The sequence below is a fragment of the Cricetulus griseus genome, chromosome 5 (genome assembly GCF_003668045.3).
Source record: "Cricetulus griseus strain 17A/GY chromosome 5, alternate assembly CriGri-PICRH-1.0, whole genome shotgun sequence".
Lineage (NCBI taxonomy): Eukaryota > Metazoa > Chordata > Mammalia > Rodentia > Cricetidae > Cricetulus > Cricetulus griseus.
The window spans coordinates 161,666,828-161,674,961 of NC_048598.1; positions in this window are offsets into that span (position 1 = coordinate 161,666,828).

The window sequence follows — 8,134 nt, forward strand, 5'->3', positions numbered from 1 at the left end:
ATTTCATTTTGGCTATAAGATGTGCAGTAGTATTAGTTAGAACAACCGAACGTTATTCTGAAACTCCCAAGATTTCTTTCAGAAAATGTCTACATCTATAAAAATTTCCTTAAAAAGTTTCCAGAGATCATGAAGGCTTTTAAAAGGTTTAAGTGTCTAATGTATACTGTGAGCTATCCCTAACTACTAATTATGCAGTTGTTAAATGAAGAAACTGCATGTAAGAGTGGTTAAGTGTTGTGCTCAGATACCCCAGAACAGTAAAGTGTGGGGTCTGGACAGCCCTTTCTGGTTGTTGGGCTAGTAACTCTGTGCTACCCCCATATTTAGCTTAAATGTCTGGAACAATGCATCTCTGCAATCAAAGTTTCTGATTTCATAAATGATTTCGCATTGTTTTTCATATCTGTTACAATACTCATCCCAGAGGTAGCCTCAATATAGTCTTTAGTCAACTTTCCCCTTCTACTTTTGAGGGACATGGCTTTCCTTGAAGATACCGTATCTATTAAATAATAGTGTTTCCACTAGAAAATAATCTGCCCAAGGCTAGAAACAGCTTTTTCTAAAAACATTAATTTTGCTTTTATAATTATCTCTAGTTGCATCCACTTTCCTCCTCTTCTCCCCCTTTCTCTTCTCCGCTCCAACCCTCCAGGATGCCCAGTACCCCCTCTGGGGTCTGGGGTGCTTACAACTGCTTGTAACTCTAATGGGGGTGAGGGTGGGGGTGGGGAGTGTTGATCCAGTATCCTATTCTGGCCTCTCCATGCACTTTCCTCAAATAAAAACCTTAATAAGTTTTGAAAAAATATGAATTTTTAAAGTTTTGCAGGTGGTGGTATGCTATGGTATGGTATGGTATGGTATGGTATGGTATGGTATGGTGGTCACACACTCCTTTAATCCTAGCACTTAGGGAACAGAGGCAGGCAGATCTTTGTGAGCTTGAGAGTAACCTGATTTGTATAGCAAGTTCCATGCCATCCAGGTTACACAATGAAACCCTGTCTCAAAATAACAAAGGGGGGGGTTGTGGGGAGAGATCAAATGTGTTGAATATGGGATACAACAAGGGGAAGCATTAGCATTTAAAAATTCTGCTCAGAAACCCCATGAATAAAAATGTGTTCCTTCGATATTTCAAGACAGGTCATGTTATTTAACTTGCCTGGAAGAGTTCACACTTCTGGACACTGTTAGCTTACAGTGGACATTTAAGTCAATGGCTTTCCTTGTACCAATAAGCTGAGACTAGTTTTCCTGAATGAATAAAACCAAAACAAAATAAACAATCCCCCTAAATCAACAAACAAATAAGCAAAACACAGGGCTTCTCTGTGTATCCTTGGCTGTCATGGAGCTTGCCCTGTAGACCAGGCTAGCCTTAGAGATCCTATGCGCCTTGGGTACTAGGACTAAAGGCATGTGCCACTACCACCCAGCTATGCATGAATGCATTTTTAATGTATGATGGTTTAGAAAAGAATGAAAGGGAAAGGAAGGATGCCTGAGGAGGGTAATAAGGTGTTAATGAAATTGCATTTTGGTTTCCAGCCCTGGAGAAAGGAGGTCCAGAACAAAGCTTTTCTCTTGTAATAACTGGGATTGCCTGAGAATAGCAGTATCTATCCCCTGCAGAGCAGGGCACATGAAACACCAGGGACAGGGCTGAGCCTGGGCTTCAAGACAAGCTTTGTCTCAGCATTGTTGGAAAGAGCTATTGAAAGACCCCTGGTGGCTCAGGCCCCCAGGATTTCGGCCCAGGACTGCAGTGACCCCAATCATCAGGCAGAGGCAAAAGCTTGATGCAAACAGCAAGAGGTTTTATTGCAGTTGTTTAACGAGCTAACCCCATGTTAGCTCAGGCCTTTCATCCATCCATCATGGTGGATGGCTGGGAAAAGGCCCCGAGAAGCCACAAGACTGAGATCTTATAGGTGAGTGAATAGGGGTTATGCACTGGCTCAGGATTGGTGTGCCTTCAGGCTTGGAGGACTTGCCCTATGTTGATTGGCCAATTGGTTGTTATGGCCCATAGGCCCTCCAAGGGTGGTTGCTATCCTCTGCCTGTCATTGCTGTGCATTTGTCCATAAAGCACACCCAGAGCTGTAAAGCATAGCACTACCAGCTAACTTCTGATTGGTTCCTTGCCATGAGGCAGGCATCTGACCTCCTAGTGACTAAGGCAAGGTCAGGCAAGTGTGTGCTTGGCTGTTATGGCTGCCAAAATGGGGAGCTGGTCCCTTCACTATCACATCTTCGGCTCTTGGCACTAGTTTTCCTGTGGCTGGAACTGTTCCCTCTGAGCCCAGCATGCGTCATTCAAAGTCTTACTAAGAACCAGCCTGACATCCTTTTAGGCTTAAAAGCCATCTTATAGTAAAGAAAAACTAGGCTCCTTCCTATTTATGATTAAATCTGTTTCTCAAGGATTGGGCTATGCCCCACCTGTAACCTTAACTACAAGTGGTTCTGTACTGCCGGTTCCAGGAAATAGCAACTATGTTTTTGCTTCAAAAGCTATAACCATCTTGTATAAACCTACCTTTGTTTCAAAAGGTCATTATGACTACCTTGATATGTTCTGCTCCTGCCATCTATTTTGGCCGTCAAATTCCCCCATTTGGAAACGTCCTACTCCCGAACTATAAAAACTTCCTGGCATCTCTTGAACCCTGCCTTAGTGGGAGGCAGTCCATTTACAGGAGTGAAAAAGGCTTGCTTTAATGAATTTGGCCATTATTGTTAGGGTCGGTGGTCTAATTCCTGGCATCTGTGGGATTAGCATTACCTGTTTCTGATTTACTTATTTTATTTACATTTGTAGTGCTGGTGGAACTCTGACCGAGGCTGTGCAGATGAGGCCCAGCTTGGCTACTACAGGAGTCCAGAGTTTAAGACTATCTTAGAAGCACCTTTGGTGAAGGAGCTTTTCACAGGGTTTTGTCTCTCCCCCACCCCCCAGCTCTGCCTCCCAAAAGAAAAGTACAGGCCAAAGAGCTGGCATGCAAACTGGGTATGTGTCAGAACATCTCTAGTCTGAGCTTCTTTGCGGGAGTCTGGTATGCTCTTTGATGTCTCAAGACTTACTTCATATAAGCATTTTAGACTTTCCACAGAGTAAGAACTTAGGGACAATAATCTGGTGGTTGTTATTAGTGTATTATGAGACCTAGAAAAGCTGTAAGCAAACTTTTCAGTTAGACTGTTTATTAATTATCGTAGGATGATAATGGGCTCAGCTCACCACAGCCATACTGTCAGTGTCTTCATGCTTTTGGCTTGGTTTGTGTGAATTCTGGCCAGAGGAAAAGCTTCAGTGCTTACCTTGTTAATAAAAGCACCCTTTCCCGCCCAGCAGTTCAGCCAGGATCAAGCACACCTCACAGGACTACAAGTAGACAGCTTTCTGTAAGAGAGCAATGGGTCTGGGGCCACCCAGATGTTATCTTCTTACACTGATGTTGTTTTTTAGAACTTGTGAAAGACAAGGCATGTATCCTTAGCATCAAAAGCAAAACAAAAGCGCCCGCTGGTAAAAGTCCTAAATCCTCTGAACCAGACGGCTGCATTTCCTTTGCTTAAGCTCATTTCCTGCCAGCCGGTCTTTTGCTGTTCTGAGCTCTCTTATTGCAGTTTACTAAGACTGAGTAGCTCTGGACCCTACCTACCTCTTGCTTGTTGACACATCTTTGGGAAGTAGGATTTTCAGGCTTTTCTCATGCATGCATTCTTTGATGAGATTGAATATCACATGGAATTAAAATCTTTGTCATGCTTATCTTTTTCAGTCAGTTGCTTGAGCGTATTTCTTGTCCCCTTGGAAAGTTCATCCATATGCCACTGTCCTGGGTCTCCTGTAAGCTCTTCCCCACCCCCATGCCATCTTCACTTCAGTTTAGACTGTGTGTGATCACTAAAAAGAAAACAAAACAAACCCTACCACACACAGGCTGGCCGCAGCTCTGGCTTCTTTCCAGGATTCTATTAGCTGGACAATGGCCCAGCCTTGGCCTGTGCAGCCTAGGAGTGCTGGCCAAGGAAGCCCACCTGGCTCTGCTTGGGTGTCAGACTAAGCTGGGTCAATAGCAGGTTGAGGCCAGGAACTGGGTAGAGGGGTTGTTTTACAAATACAGTAGAGGTGCTATGCATGTCTGCCAAGGCCTTGCATTCCCATTAGAAATAGATCCAATTTAGAAGTGTGCTTTTAAAATGCATTTTGTGGGTTTATTATCATCCCTTTTCCATTTTAGTTTGCTTCCAATAAAACTGTGGCCAATTTGGTATAAAACAGCTGAGCAGAACAGCCTGAAAATAGAATTCTTCTTCCAGGCCCCACTCCCTCCCCCCGAGTTAATTTCCAAAAGACTTCTCAGTATCCTTATAAAGACTAAACTAATTGTGTCACAATGGGAAGTGTCAGAGTTAGCATTTTATTGTATTACAAAGGCAATTGAAGTCTGCTTTTGGTCTGAGAGTTCTTAGTCTCTCAGAGATTTTGTCTGACTCTTTACAAGAAACTAAAAAAGTGGAGATGATTGTCGTCTGATAAATACAGAAAGTTACCTCTTTTGGGAGCATTAATTTAAAAAACAGTAAACACATTGAAAGCTGTTCACTTGGCCCACTACTTTTTTAGCATATGGCATTTCCATCACTCCTCCAAATATTCCACTCAGTCCCTGGTGCCCACCCAGGAGTAGGGGACCTTGGTGTGATGAGGAAAAAACAACTATTCAGAGAAAGGGGAAGAAATCACCCACCCAGTTAAATGCACCCTCCCATTTTGCTGGGACTTTATATCCAGGGTCTCACCTCACCATAGCCCCCTCAGCACCCCACCCCCTATCCACATGCCATTTACATCTTACAAGGCAGTAAACTTAGATGAGACCTACCCGTTCCCATCACTGATCAAACGTCAACCTTTTTTAACAGTGTAAATTTTATATGTCGAAAGTTGCATGGATTCTAATAGACAGGCCCACCTGCTGTATCTTTGAGCATAGTCTTTCCTGTAGATACCTATTGTTGATGTAATTATTTTTACTCCAAACATAGGGAAATCCTAAGACAGCACAGGCAGCCAGCTACATAATGAACTTGTGTCCACCTGCAGACAACTAAAAGACTTCTATATCCACTATGGGATATTTCTCAACCTAAAAGGAGTACCCAGAGGATGCCATACTAAGTGAAGGAGGAAACTCTGTTACACAGAGAAACTCTGTCTTGAAAAACAAACCAGAACAGAAAGGTAGGGCATAGGTAGAAGCTGGGACTTATGGGAGAGTTCAGAGACAGTGGACATGACCAGACTGAGCTGGGCTTTGTGGAAGGAAGGGGTAGGGAGAAGGGAGATGGGGAACCAGGTGCTGCAGCCAGGAGGCCAAAGGTCCAAAACGGGGGAGATAGCCAAAATTTCTGGATTATATAGGGGCCTCTGGGAGAAGGGCAATGCAGCTCCTGGTTTGGAAAGTTCTGGATAGAGGGTGGTATTCAAGCCTTAAACTGTAACAGGTAGGGACTGAGGGATGCTGGGGAGAACTTGGAGGCCAGGTCTGCTTTGATACATGAAATAGGCACCTCTGCCATTTGTTTGAACCCTAACAGGGCATACATTTCATTTTGGATCTCATAAATATATACATTATGACTTGTCAATATTCAACAAACTAAAAAAGCATTGAGGTTTGTCCTTGGCTTCTCAGGTGTGAGTCCAGAAGAAAGGGCTCATACCCCTCCCAGGTAGATGGGAGAGTGTAGCAAAGTGGCTCATGATTCCCACAGTGGCAGCCCTAGCACCAGGCTGGAAAAGCAGAGTCCAGCCTTTCAGGGTCCCTCTGTTTTGGCATATGCCTTGTTCTTCCCTTTGAGAAACTACCAATTCTCCGTCCTCCTGTTTTTCTTTTTTTCTTTGAAGTTGCTGTAGACTTCAGTGCATAGAGGAATGCAGAGCCCGTTGGCTTCTAGAGTGGAGAGCACAGGAAGGCTGACATCTCGGCAGGCTGACTCAGAGCTGTATCAGTGACACGTGTCCTGTCTGTCACCCAGGAACACCCATTGAGATAGTCTCATCTGATCTGGAATCCTGCAGGGAGAGGGCAGTGCTAACACCTCATGCCCTGGACAAGGCAGCCATGCCTTCTGTAAATAAACAGGGGAATAGGACCCCAAGTGGAAAAGGAAAATAAGAAGGACATTAAGTCCCCCCACCCCTGAATATGGCCCATTGGGTCCCAAGTTTACAAAGACAGGAGATGCACCTGGTCCTTTGGATGAAGAAAAGGGGCAGTGTTCTACATGACAGTCCTGAAGAAAGCACAGTGTGAACAGTAACTCTCATGGTAACTCTCCTGCTCGTGTTGTTGCTTATTTCCTTTCATGTGTTGCATACTGAATTCAAATATATTGGAAATTATAACTTTCAAGAAAATGATAATCCCACTAGGGTTCACATATTTTTTTTTTAAACAAACACCCATAAAACAGTGAATGAAAAAGGAATTTTTTTTAACCCTTCACTTAGAACATACATATTTTTAAAAAAAAAATTTATCAGAGGATGGCAGGCTCTCCTGCCACACCCAGAAAGTCCCTTAAAAACATTGACAGGGCTGCCAGTGCAGACTCACTCTTGGGCCAGGGAAAGTCAACAAACTACTGATGTGTTAGAGCCTTGTGTTTTATGGAAAAGAGATATTTTGTTTGCGTGCAAGGTCTAGCAAAGTATTAATGAATGCATACAAATGAATATGTCAGCGTAAAAATTTTCAAAATGACCACTACATTAGCCTCTGATTTACACAACCTGCTTGAACTCTTCTGGCTTCCATAAGATTGTGTGGGGACTTTTCTAATGCTGATTTTGGTGAAGTATTAAAGCTGTTAAAGTCTGAATAATCTTTCAAAGTCTAACACTCTGAGGCACTAACTGTGATTACAATTTAAAACAAATAGACTTTTTAAAACTGTGTTTCCAAATCTACTGCAGAGCTACCAGTTCAAGGCAGGTTTTTAAAAAAAGAGCCTTGACTTCAGTAAAGGAAAATAAAAAGATTAGCAGCTTGTTATTAATGAAATATTATCTCTGTTCCAAAGGGGAAACGGGCAAGTAGTGTATAGGTTAGTGGCAGAGTAGATGAATGAGGTCCTGAACATTAGGATAAAGTTCGAAGCGGGTCCTTGGGTGAGGGACCATGGCGGATTCCATGGCAGGCAAGGGTGATGGAGGTGAGGGACAAACACGCCAGGCAGACAGAACTTAAGAGAGAAGTTTTATTAGAAAGGGGAGGAAGGAAAGAGAAAAGAGACACAGAGACACAGAGGCAGAGAGGACAGAAGAGAAGAGGAAGACAGGGAAAAGTCCTCTCTGCCCCAGGGGAAAAGCAGGAAGACAGCAGGAAAAGAGCAGAAAGGGGTCCTTTGCACCTTTGTGCAGACTAATAGTCAAGGAACCCTGAGCTGATCAGAGTACTTCCTGAGTGTACTCTGCCAGTATAATACCTGAATCCTAACACTGAGTTCAATCCTTGAGACGAATACAAGAGTCCATGAATAGTGTTTGAATATTTTCCAATTGGTTAATGGATTGCTTACATTTTAAAGTCTCTTATTTTTAATGATACGTATTTGTGTGGTCTGTGCATGTTCATGGGAGTACAGTGTCCTTGGAGTTTGGAAGGCATCAGGCTCCTGAAATTGTGAACCCCTGACATGGATGCTGGGAACCGAATTCCAGTCCTCTGCAAAAGCAGTGGGCACTCTTCACCAGAGACATCTCCCCAGTCTTCTCATAGGAATTATTTTTAATCTGATTTTCCTTATGTCTAAAACAGGTGGTGCTTGATTGTCTAAAATGATGGTGGCACACACTGTGTCTTGGATTTTGTTGTTATTGTCATTGTGACACAAGCTTGAGTCATCTGGGAAAAGGAGCCACAATTGAAAAACTGCCTGCATCCGATTGCCTGCAGATAGACTTGTGTAGGGCATTTTCTTGATTAATGACTGATGTGGGTGGGCTCAGCCCCTGTGGCGGTCCCATCCCTGGACATGAGGTACTAGTCAGTATGAGACAGCAGGTTGATGAACATCGGGGAGCTCTTGGTCCCCAGATTGATAGCTGAG